Raw genomic sequence first — 12,591 nt, 5'->3', positions numbered from 1 at the left:
ACATCATCAGTATATTTCCTCATTTGTTCAGAGCAGTTTTAGAGTTGCTACATCACTGTGGAAAAAGAAACCTACTAGACTTCAAGATTTGTTTAGAGTTTCTAATGTTTAATTTAAATGTTTAATTTCTTGTTTACTTGGTTAGTTTATTTTGGTGTGGTTACAGTATTAACATATAGATCATTTATTTCTGTTTGTATTTAATTTTAGGCTCATATCTTGCTAAGTTTTATATTTTGAATGTATTTATCATTATTTCCAATAACAAAAAAGCTGTGAGGCAGCTCTGGTTATTGTAAAGACTGGACTAAGGATTCAAAGGCTTTTGTTTTGTCTAGTGTTGCTACTTTCTGTGTATCATTAATAAATTAGCAAACTTATCTGAAATTCTGGTTCCTCTCTTCTATGTCTCTCCCTTTTTATGTTTACTAAGGTATTGTTTACATACAATTAAACTTGCCAATTTTAAGAGTGCAGTTTGATGGAATTTTAATATATGCAGTTGTGTAAATGGATTTTTCACCTTTCAGCTCCTTTGTATTTGATACCCTCCCTCACCCCAACTCTGAGCACACTCTGATCTGCTTTCTGTCAATAATTTTGCTTTTTCTAAAATTTCATCTAAATGGAATCACACTGTGTAGTCTTTTGTATGTTGCCTTCTTTCACTTGAGATCATGTTTTTGAGATTCAGTCATGCCATTATGTGTATTTTTATTTTGTTTATTTTCATAGTGGTATGTTACAATTTTAATAAAGTCCATTCATCAGTTGATGGACTTTTGGGATCCTATAGTTTTTGCTGTTACAAATAATGATGCTTTAAACAGTCATGTACATACTTTTGTGTACTATCATTTCTCTTTTGCATTATTTTTATAGTGGTTTTCCTAAGGAGTATAGTATATGATATCCTTAACTTTTAATACTGCATTTATTGTTAATAATGTACTACTTTATGTAAAATATAGACATGTTGCAGCATCTGTCTTATAATTCACTTAACTTTTTCCACTGTGCTTATCGTGCTGTTAATTCCATTTTATTTCACAAATAGTTTTTCATTCTAGAACTTTAACTTGATTCTTTAATTGTTTCTGTCTCTGCTGAAACATCATCTCTCTGCATTGAAAGCATTTTTTCTTAATTGAGAATAGTTATAACATTTATTTTAATGTTCTTATATTTTAGTTCCAACATTTGGTTCATCTTGGGATCAAATTTGATAAATTTTATTTTTTTCTAGAGAATGTGTTTTATTTTTTGGTTCCTTGGTTCTTTGTATGTTGGGTAATTTTGGATTGTTTTCTGGGTATTATGGGTTGTTAAGTGGTGGAGATTTTGGTTCCGTTGCTTTTTACTGATGATATTGTTTCCTAAGTTGTAGATGGCATTTTTTTTTTTTTTTCTTTTTTGGCTGGGCATGAACTGAAGACTCTTCATTTGTGCAGCAATTCCATTCGTCGTTCAAATCTTTTGTCTTGAGCTGGTTTGCCATGAGTCTTTTCTGCACATGGGTTGTTCAGAGGTTGTCAGAGAGGTGGGTAGACAGAGCCTACAGATCCCCTCTCTGGGTTTGTCTCTTGCCTGGTTCCCCCACACCCTTCAGTGCTCCTGGTTTCCTTACTTCCTTTTTCTGTTCCCCAGAGCAGAAAGATTGTTGATATGTCCTTGTGCACACTTGCTTCTGGACTGCCAATGAACTGCACTCTGACCTGGGCTTAAAACACCAAAGACCATAAGGTGCTTGTAGCTCCCTGTCTTCCACATCCAAGTGAGCATGCATTTCCCAGTATTTTCTGCTCACTTTGTAGTAGCTTTAGTTGATTCTTGTTTGTTTTTTTTTTTTTTTCAGCTTTTTCTTGCAGGGGACTGAGGGTGTCATACTGCCAATAGGTTCTTACTCCATCATACCTAGAACTGGTACTTTAGACATCATATATTGATCCCTGTTTTTTTTTTCTTTTTAAGTTCATTTTATGAGATAGCACATGAGCAGGGGAGGGGCAGAGAGAGAGACAGAGAGAGAGACACACAGAGAGAGAGAGAGAGAGAGAGAGAGAGAGAGTCCTAAGCAGGCTCCACACTGTCAGTGCCGAGCCCGATGCATGACCTGGGCCAAAATCAAGAGTTGGATGCTTAACCGACTGAGCCACAGATGCCCCTGATTCCTGTGTTTTTAAATGGCACTATCAGCGCGCGTGCGCGTGCGCACACACACACACACACACACACACACACACACACACACACATATATATTCCCCTAATAGGTATGGAAATCCCAGGAGTCAAATATGTCAACTTGAACTCAGGAGTCTGAGAGAGCATAGGGAGGGATCATGTCATTTATTTAAATTCTTATTCAGTCATTGAAAGTGCCTTGTTAATTGTAAAGCTCTCTGGGGATATTTGTTCATCAAGTAAGATTTCTTAAAATTAGAAATTATTTATAAATAATCATTTTTATTAAAACATTTAAGTATTTCCAAAAGCACAATCATAATTTTAGAGCTTAAAGTTCTTTTCTTCTGTTCTAATACATATGACACAGCAGCACCACTTTTAGAAATATCTTGAATAAAATATTAATATTTGTCCTCTGTTTCATGTCTACAAAGATACTCAAGGAAGTGTTGTGTTTTTTTTTTAATTTTTTTTTAATGTTTACTTATATTTGAGAGTGACAGAGCATGAGAGGGGGAGGGGCAGAGAGAGAGGGAGACAGAGAATCCAAAACAGGTTACAGGCTCTGAGCTATCAGCACAGAGCCTGATGTGGGGCTTGAACTCATCATGACCTGAGCTGAAGTCGGACACTTAACCGACTGAGCCACCCAGGAGCCCCAAGGAAGTATTGTTAATATAAAGTTAGTAATAGCCTGAATAGTTAAAGTATGGTATAGCCCCTATGTGGAAGGGACTAGTTTGGTCTATTGAAAAAGATGAAATGGGGAAATCCATATGCTTTAAATGGAAGTTGGCCATGATATATTCTTAAATACAAAGATTTACTGCCAAAACTTTTGTATAAAATGATTCTGTTTTTATAAGCAAATAAATATTTTCTTCTAAATTCCACTCTTATTTATGTGTATGTATATTACAGGGATATATATACCTAAGATTGTTAATAGTGTTTATTTTTTAGAAGAATTAGGGGAGGACCACTTTTAACTTTTTATTATACCTCTCTACAGTTTGTATTTTATTATTTTTATAGACTTAAAAAGTCAATCAAGTTCACACAAGGAATTAATCAGGAATAGCTAATGAAGGCATTTAATTTGAATAGAAAACGTGCTTCTTTGTAGATTCTAATCTAAAGGATTATTTTTCAAAAATGTATTCTTACTGAATTTAACTAGTACTTCCCACATAATTACTTAAATTTATAATAAGTGTATTAGTTTGCTGTGGCTGCTGTAACAAATTGCCACAAACTGTGTGGCTTAAAACAGCAGAATTATGCTCTCAAGCAGTTCTGGAGGCCAAATCAGTTCTTTGACTCTCCTTGCTTATGGGGGTTATTGGCAATCCTTGGTTTAAGACCTCCTCACTCCAGTGTCTGCCTCCATTGTCTCACGGCCTTCTCCTCCTCTTTGTGTCTCTACCCTCTGTGTATCTGCTTCTGAACTCCCTCTGCCTTTCTCCTCTAAGTTTTCTTGTCATTGGATTTAGGGCCCTCATAGATAATCATCTCAAGATCCTTCACTTATCCATTAAGACCATTTTTCCAATAAAGGCACATATTTACAGGTCCGAGAGATTAGGACATTTGGGCACCACCATTTAGCCCACTACAAAGAGATATGAGGATATATTTAAATGATGTCTTCCAAGCTAAAAATTAACACTTTGTATTACAGCTTTTCAGTTTCAAAAATTTGATCAGCACAAGGCATTTTGTGTGTAAGATACATTAAAAAAATGAAAATTAGAATGCATATTTATTGACTAAGATATACACACACACACACACGTGTGTGTGTGTGTGTGTGTGTGTGTGTGTGTGTGTGTATGGGGGCTGTTTCACTGTTTGGGCAAATAAGTCACTTGTTTAATATTTAATTAAGTTGGTTGCATATTTAAGTGAACACTCTTTTATTTTAGACCTCTTTCATTGTCATTTCACTTTAATTTATGGAGAAATGTTATACTAAAAGATGATAAAAATATGATTACATATATTACAAATAGGTATTTGCCCTAATTGCCTATGACAATTGAAGTAGATTTTTGTTTAAAGTTTTAAGTAAATGGTATTAGTTTAAATAAATTATAAGTAAATGATAAAGTGTCTAATTTTAAGATTAGTTATTATAATTATAACTCTCTGTACAATATAATTTTAAGTTTATTACTCACCAGATATTTCTTGACATCATTGTTTTATATTTTGACGTAAATGGCAGATTGGGCAAAAATGATGGCAATGTATTTATTTTGCATTGGAAATTCTGTTTGGGGCAGAAATAAGTTGCACAGTCTCATGGAGTTATTTTTTTGTTACAAACTATATATATTTATTCATATATGCAAAGTTGGAAGATATCAACAAATTAAATAATAAAATTTTTCCATCTTCCTAACAGTTTCCTTCTATTCTCAATGAACTCTTTGTCAGTAATATGTTAGAAATATGGAGTTCAGGCTTCCTATAAAGAAACATACACACCTTGACTATTAGTTGTAGCCTTTGAGGAAATTCCCTTTATTGTTTAGCAATTCTCATTCTTTTTCTTCTAAGAACCCAGAGGGCATCTTTGAATATCATGTTTCGAAAATATTTTCCAGAACAAACACCAAGAGTATAGTGTTTAAGAAGGAAAAAGAAGTATTATTTACTTAGCATCTACTTTATACCAAACATTTGCTAGTTCTTTCTCTTTTTATTCTTGAAAACAACTCTGTGAATCAACATTTTCAGCATTATCTCCATTTTTTTTTTTTTTTTTTTTTATTCCTTGGGGGTAGAAACTGAGGTGCAGAAAGATTCAATTGGCCGGGATTCCACATGTATTACAGGGCGAGGCTGAGATGTACATGTAGTTTTACCTTACTAAACAGCACAGATCGGATGGCAGTCTCTCCAAGCTTTTCGTAAAAATGCCTGCTAGTTTTTGCTGTGGTATCTTACATTTTTAAACAACCTTTCTTATACGGACTTAACTGAGTGTGCAGTCTCCTGGAGTTAATCCTGGGAGGTCCTCAGCATGAACTCCGCAGATACTGATGCTCTATTGTAGCAGTCCACGCACAGGGCATCGGGCCTAAAGCGAGGCTTTCCACCTGATATGTAGTTTTATAGCTGTCACCTTTGGGCTGAGGAAAAGATGACAGCAATATCAAATGCTCTTACATTTTAAAATATGAGTTACTAAAACATAACCTCAGCTCTGCTTCTGAATTAAAATATGAAAATGTTGAATTAGATGAAGGATATAAATTATAGCCTCCGATGAAAGTAAAAATATCCAGGATTCATTTTATACTTTTAAATTTATGTGAAGGTCTGGTTAGCAAAAACGAATAATAACATGGTGAGGTTCCCATTGCCACTATTCTTTGTAATATATCAATTATGGGATTTCACAAGAATTACTTATAAAATTTTACTTGCTCAGCTGTTATAACTTTTTTATACCAAATAAGCATTCCAGGGTTAGTCATCATCATAGGTTGGTTTATGTATGGGGAAAATATTTTAATATCTAAAAATGGGTTTTAAAAAATAGAAGTTTATGGTTTATTGTCAACTATCTTCTTATGGTTATTATCTTAAAATTGCCATGCTTATTTATTTTAATGTCGGAGAAAAGCAACTATCGAAATAACATAGTTATTCTTTGTAACTACTCCACAACAAAAAAGCATTATTCTCTAATAATTTATGTATATTTTTCATAAGTCTCTATTTCCAAAGAATGAACATAGGATAAATTATCTTTTGATACTCTTTAATTTTTTTTCTTATGAGATCTCTCTCAAATACTAATAAATAAGTTTGTTTTTAAATCCTGAGTGATCTTTATAGCAAACACAAATTCTAAAATTGTAATAGTCTATTTTATTTTCTTTGATATCTCTCCTACCCCTTAAAAGCCAGCAAATGCCAGGGTGCCCAGGTAGGCTCAGTCAGTTAAGTGTCTGACTTTGACTCAGGTCATGATCTCATGGATCATGAGTTCAAGCCCTGTATCATGCTCTGTGCTGGCAGCTCAGAGCCTGGAGCCTGCTTCGGATTCTGTGTCTCCCTTTCTTTCTGCCCCTCCCCTACTCTGTCTCTCTCTGTCTCTCAAAAATGAATAAACATTAAAAAAAGAAAAAAACCTGCAAATGCCAAAACTTTTATTTTAAAGGTAGTACATCTTTGGAGTCATACCTTTCAGCAATAGGATGATATTTTCCTTTGTGAAGCAAGGTTGTCATCTAGTGGTGTTTTCAAGTAGTACATCTTCAGAATTCACTAATAAAACTTCAGTATTTTAAAGGGAGTGCTTCGCAAAAACAAATGTAGGTTTCAGAACTTAAACACTTTCAAATCTTTTAAATTAGGTATAATAACTTTACAAAGGATTTTCCTTTATAACTTTTTCTAATTTCTATCGTCCAATGTTTAATGCTGGGTCAAAAAATTTTTGTCTGGCCACTGACGCTTGAGTAGTATGGGTATTAATCATGATGTATATCAAGGCTTTTTGTAATGCTTCACGTATCTATTTTTTTCTTAGTTTTTGCATATTCATCCTGTTTATGCAGGTTACTTTTCTGAAATTGTTACATTTAAAATGGTAAGGTTTTGGGGCGCCTGGGTGGCGCAGTCGGTTAAGCGTCCGACTTCAGCCAGGTCACGATCTCGCGGTCTGTGAGTTCGAGCCCCACGTCAGGCTCTGGGCTGATGGCTCGGAGCCTGGAGCCTGTTTCTGATTCTGTGTCTCCCTCTCTCTCTGCCCCTCCCCCGTTCATGCTCTGTCTCTCTCTGTCCCCAAAAAATAAATAAACGTTGAAAAAAAAAATTAAAAAAAAAAATAAAATGGTAAGGTTTTTATGATGATCTCTGCTTTGGTGTTTCTATTTGAATAATATAAAAATTTGAAAAGTTAGTGTGGAAGAAATTAAATAGATTTTCTGAGGTGTAGTGAGTGTGTGTAAGCATGTACTTGTGGAAAAAATTTAATGTCATAGGTTAGCTTAATAGAAATGGTGTACATTTGTGTATGTAAAGAAATCATAAAACTAAGGACTTTAACAAAAATAGTTTACTTCTGAATAAAATAAGTTTTATATTAAAAATAGTTTACTATATTACAATCAACAGTAGGTGATTGTACTTTAGTGGTACTTTAAGTAATACATAACTTTTTTCATCTGATCCATTCATACATAAACCATAGAGAAAATGAAATTTCGAGCTAGTGTTGATTCAGGTCCTTATTTTAATTGTTGGAATAAAGATTCCAAGAATTCGCTGGTATTTATTTTGACACAGTAGGTGTCCATGTTACCTAAAGAAGGAAAGAAAATTATAGTTATAGAAGAGATACTTGGTTGTTAATGGAAATGAAATAGAAGACCTCTTTTTTCATTTTTATCTTTTGTGTGTCATAGTACGTTCTCTTCTGAATTATCTTTAGTAGTGTTTTGCTCCTCCTATTCTCTGTGCTTAATAGCGATTTGGGCATAGAATCCCATGGGTTCATTCAGCTTAACTGCTGTCATATCAATTTGTATGGTTTTCAGTGATTTTTTTTACCCATAATGTATCTATAAACTGTAATGGATATATTGATTCCATCTGTACCAAGGGATCTGAAGCAAATTTTGTACCAATTTTTGTTAGCCCTTGGTATTGTACTAATCTTGCTACTCAGTGTGGTTAAACACAGGCATACCTCAGAGATATTGTGCATTTGGTTTCATATCACTGCAGGAAGAGGAATACCGCCACAAAGCTAGTCAAAGTAATGTTTTGGTTTCCCAGTGCATATAGAAGTTATGTCTTCCCTATAGTCTATTAAATGTACAGTAACATTATGTCCAAAACAATGTGCATAATTTAAAAATACTTCATTGCTAACAAATGCTGTCACCTGACCTTCAGCAAGTTGTGATCTTTTTGCTGGTGGAGGGCCTTGCCTAGATGTTGATGGCTGCTGACTGATCAAGCTGTGGTTGCTGAAGATTGCGGTGGCTATGGCAATTTTTAAAAATGAGACATCAATGAAATTTTCCTCATCACTTGACTTCCTATCATGAACAATTTCTCTGTAGCATGTGATGCTGTTTGATAGCATTTTACCCACAGCAGAACTCCCTTCAAAATTGGAGTCAGTCCTCTTAAGCCTGCGGCTGCTTCATCAACTAAGTTTATGTAATATTCTAAGTCCTTTATTTTAATAATCTTCAGGGGCGCCTGGGTGGCTCATTCGGTTAAGCGGCCAACTTTGGCTCAGGTCATGATCTCGCGGTCCGTGAGTTCGAGCCCCGCATCGGGCTCTGTGCTGACAGCTCAGAGCCTGGAGCCTATTTCAGATTCTGTGTCTCCCTCTCTCTGACCCTCCCCCATTCACGCTCTGTCTCTCTCTGTCTCAAAAATAAATAAACGTTAAAAAAATGAAAAAAAAAATCTTCACAGTATCTTCACCAGGAACAAATTCCATCTCAAGAAACCACTTGTTTGCTCATCCATACGAACCAACTCCTGATCTGTTTAAGTTTTTATCATGAGATGGCAGCGGTTCAGTCCCATCTTCAGGCTCCACTTCTAATTGTAGCTCTCTTGTTATTTCCACCACATGTACAGTTGCTTGTTCCACTGAGACCTTGAACCCCTCAAAGTCACTGATGAGGGTTGGAATCAACCTCTTCCAAATGCTTGTGAATGTTGCTATTGTGACTTGTCCTATGAATCAGGAATATTCTTGGGGCACCTGGGTAGCTCAGTCAGTTAAGTGCCCAACTTCAGCTCAGGTCATGATCTCACAGTCCGTGAGTTCGAGCCCCACGTCGGTCTCTGTGCTGACAGCTCACAGCCTGGAGCCTGCTTCGGATTCTGTGTCTCCCTCTCTCTCTGCCCCTCCCCTGCTCACGCTCTGTCTCTCTCTGTCTCAAAAATAAACAAAAACAATTAAAAAATTAAAAAAAAAAAAGAATAGTCTTAACGGCATCTGGAATGGTGAATTCATTCCAGAAGGTCTTTAGTTTAGTTTGCCCGGATCCATCAGAGGAATCACTGTGTATGGCAGCTATAGCTTTTCAAAATGTATTTCTTTTCCTTTTTTTAAAAATGTATTTCTTAAATAACAAACGTCAAAATCTAAATTACTCCTTGACTGCAGAATGGACACAGAATGGATGTTGTGTTAGCAGGCATGAAAACAACATTAATCTTGTACATCTCCATCAGAGATCTTGGGTGACCTGGTGCATTCTCAATGAGCAATAATTAATTTGAAAGGAAGCTTTGTAACTGAGCAGTAAGTTTCAACGTTGGGCTTAAAATATTCAGTAAACCATGTTGTAAAGAGATGTGCTGTAGTCCAGGCTTTGTTGTTTTATTTATAGAGCACAGGTAGAATAGATTTAATGTAATTCTTTTTTTCTTAATTTTTAATGTAATTCCTTTTTTCTTAATTTTTAATATTTATTTATTTTTGAGAGAGACAGACAGAGAACAAGCAGGGAAGGGGCAGAGAGAGAGAGACACAATCTGAAGCGGGCTTCAGGCTCACTGTCCAAGCTGACAGCACAGAGCCCGATGCAGGGCTCGAACTCACAAACTGCAATATCATGACCTGAGCTGAAGTCGATGCTTAACCGACTGAGCCACCCAGGTGCCCCGATTTAATGTAATTCTTAAGGGTGCCTAGGTTTTTCAAAATGGTAAATGATTGTTGGCTTCAACTTAAAATCAAAAAGGGTCAACCTGTCCTTTCAACCTTTGAAGCTAGGCATTGACTTCTCCTCTCTAGCTATGAAAGTCCTAGATGGCATCTTCTTCTAATAGAAAGGTGTTTCATCTGCATTGACAATCTGTTGTTTAGTGTAGCCACTGGCATTAATGATCTCAGCTAGGTCTTCTGGAGAACTTGTTGCAGCTTCTACTTGCCCACTCGCTGCTTCATCTTGCACTTTTATGTTACGGAGGTGGCTTCTTCCCTTAAACCTCATGAACCAATCCCTGCCAGCTTCAAATGAACTCTGTGACTTCCTTACTTCTCTCAGCTTTCATAGGACTGAAGAGAGTTGGGGCCTTATTTTGGACTGGATTAGGGTTTGGCTTAAGGGAATGTCATGACTGGTTTGGTCTTCTATCAAAACCATTAAAACTTTCTCCGTGTTGGCAATAAGGCTGTGTCACTTTCTTATCATTTGTGTGTTGCCCGGAATAGCCCATTTAATTTCCTTTAAGAACTGTTTCTTTGCATTTACAACTTGGCAACTGGTGCAGTGGCCCAGCTTTCAGCCTGTCTCTGCTTTTGACATGCTTTCCTCACTAAGCTTAATCATTTTAGCTTTTGATTTAAAGTGAGAGATGTGTGACTCTTCCTTTCACTTAACACTTAGAGGTCAACGTGGGGTTATCAATTGGCTTGATTTCACGGGAATAGGAAGGCCTGAGAAGGGAGAAATGAGAGAGCAGTGGTTGGTGGAACAGTCAGAACACACACAGTTATTGATTAAGCTTACTGTCTAACATGGATGTGGTTCATGGCACCCCAAAACAATTACAATAGCAACATTAGAGATCACTGGTCACAGATCACCATAACAAATATGATAACAGTGAAAAAGTTGAAATATTGTGAGAATTCCCAAAGTGTGACACACAAGTAGGAAGTGCACAAATGCTGTTGGAAAAACAACACCAATAGACTTGCTTGACACAGGGTGGCCACAGACCTTCCATTTGTAAAAAATACAATATCTGCAAAGCACAGTATAGCAAAGTACAATAAAACAAGGTATGCCCGCATTATATTTTCCCAAATTGTATTCATAAATAGGAACTTGTAAGCCATTTTCTCCCCCCTAGAGGAGGGAATTAGCAAGTTATTTCAGTGTCTCTGGGATATAATAGCAAAAACTGAATTTTTTTGGCAAGCGTGTTACAATCCACTTACACTATGGGGATGGAAACAGGATAGGCAGAGAGGATAGAGAGACGTTTATTTGGACAGTTTTTAAAAGTATTTTTAAATGTTTTGACAGAGTGCCTGCCTGGCTCATTTGGTAGAACGTGTGACTCTTGATCTTAGGGTCATGATTTCAAGCCCCATCCATGTTGGGTGAAGAGCTTACAAGTGTGTGTGTGTGTGTGTGTGTGTGTGTGTGTGTGTGTGTGTGTATACACATATATATATTAAATGTTTTGAAGGTTTACAGTAGGTTATTAACTTCCATATTTGATAGGACCGAAGATACCTTTTAATATAAGTGATTTTTAAAATTATTTCATGTTTTATTCCCTTCTTTCCACATACAGGCTTAGCTAATTGGAAGTTAGTTATCTTTATTTTTATTGTGTCTAAGCAGGAATTCATTTGTTAAAATTCCCATTTTGACATTTAGACAAATATTTGGGCCAGTAATCTCAGTGTGGTAGCAAATAATCATGTATAGATCAAAGACCATAAAAACCACACAAGGCCATTTGACTTGGGTTTTATTGCGAGACAGTTAAGACTGCTGTATACCATTCAGTGTTCAGATATGTCCATTTTTTTTTAAGTTTATTCATTTACTTTGAAAGATCGAGAAACAGCATGAGTGGGTAGGGGAAGAGAGAGAGGGAGAGAGAATCCCAAGCAAGTCCTGTACTCTCAGCACAGAGCCCAACGTGGGGCTTGATCCCACAAACTGTGAGATCATGACCAGAGCTGAAATCAAGAGCCAGACTCTTAACCAACTGAGCCACCCAGGTGCCCCCCGTTATTTTTTGATTGAGTTCTTATCCATTTGGGAAGAAGGTTTTCATTCCTAGTTTTCTCATTGGCGTTTGAAAGAATTTTCTTGTGTCATCAGCCTAATTTGTATGTGTAGTAATTGATTCTGTCTTTGATTACTTTAGGAATTCAGGTCTCAGTTCAAACTTGAATGGGCATTCATTGCTTTAGTGGATGAAGATGGGTGGAAGGGAAGAAAACTTTAGTGTTTGCTTGTTAGTATTTCTGGCTAATTAATTAGAACATTCCTCTTCCCTAAAAAAATATGTGGAGTCTGGAAATCTGAAGTAAGGATGAGTTCCATATGTCTAGTTAGTAAAATGTTTAGGCCAAGCTAAATGATTTGACACTTTTTTATTTTGATGTAGACAACTCTGGTAAGAATATTTATTACATGTATAATTATAGGCATTGCTTTCCAAGAATCCTACAAAGTGATCTGAATGAAAGTTCTTTATTCTTCTGCTTGAACAGGAAGTCAGCCATGAATATTACATCATTTGAGAGACACTTGTGGTACAAACTTGCATGTGGAAGACAACTTGAAACTATACAGGAGCAAATAAGCAGATAATTTTAATAAACTAATATGATTAGTAAGTACAAAGTATGTGTTCCACCTGCAGGCTGAATTGTGTTTTGTTT

This window comes from Herpailurus yagouaroundi, unplaced genomic scaffold, assembly GCF_014898765.1.
Source record: "Herpailurus yagouaroundi ecotype Mexico unplaced genomic scaffold, PumYag 164, whole genome shotgun sequence".
Lineage (NCBI taxonomy): Eukaryota > Metazoa > Chordata > Mammalia > Carnivora > Felidae > Herpailurus > Herpailurus yagouaroundi.
The sequence above is the reverse complement of the archived record's forward strand: the minus strand, read 5'-3'. Positions refer to the sequence as shown.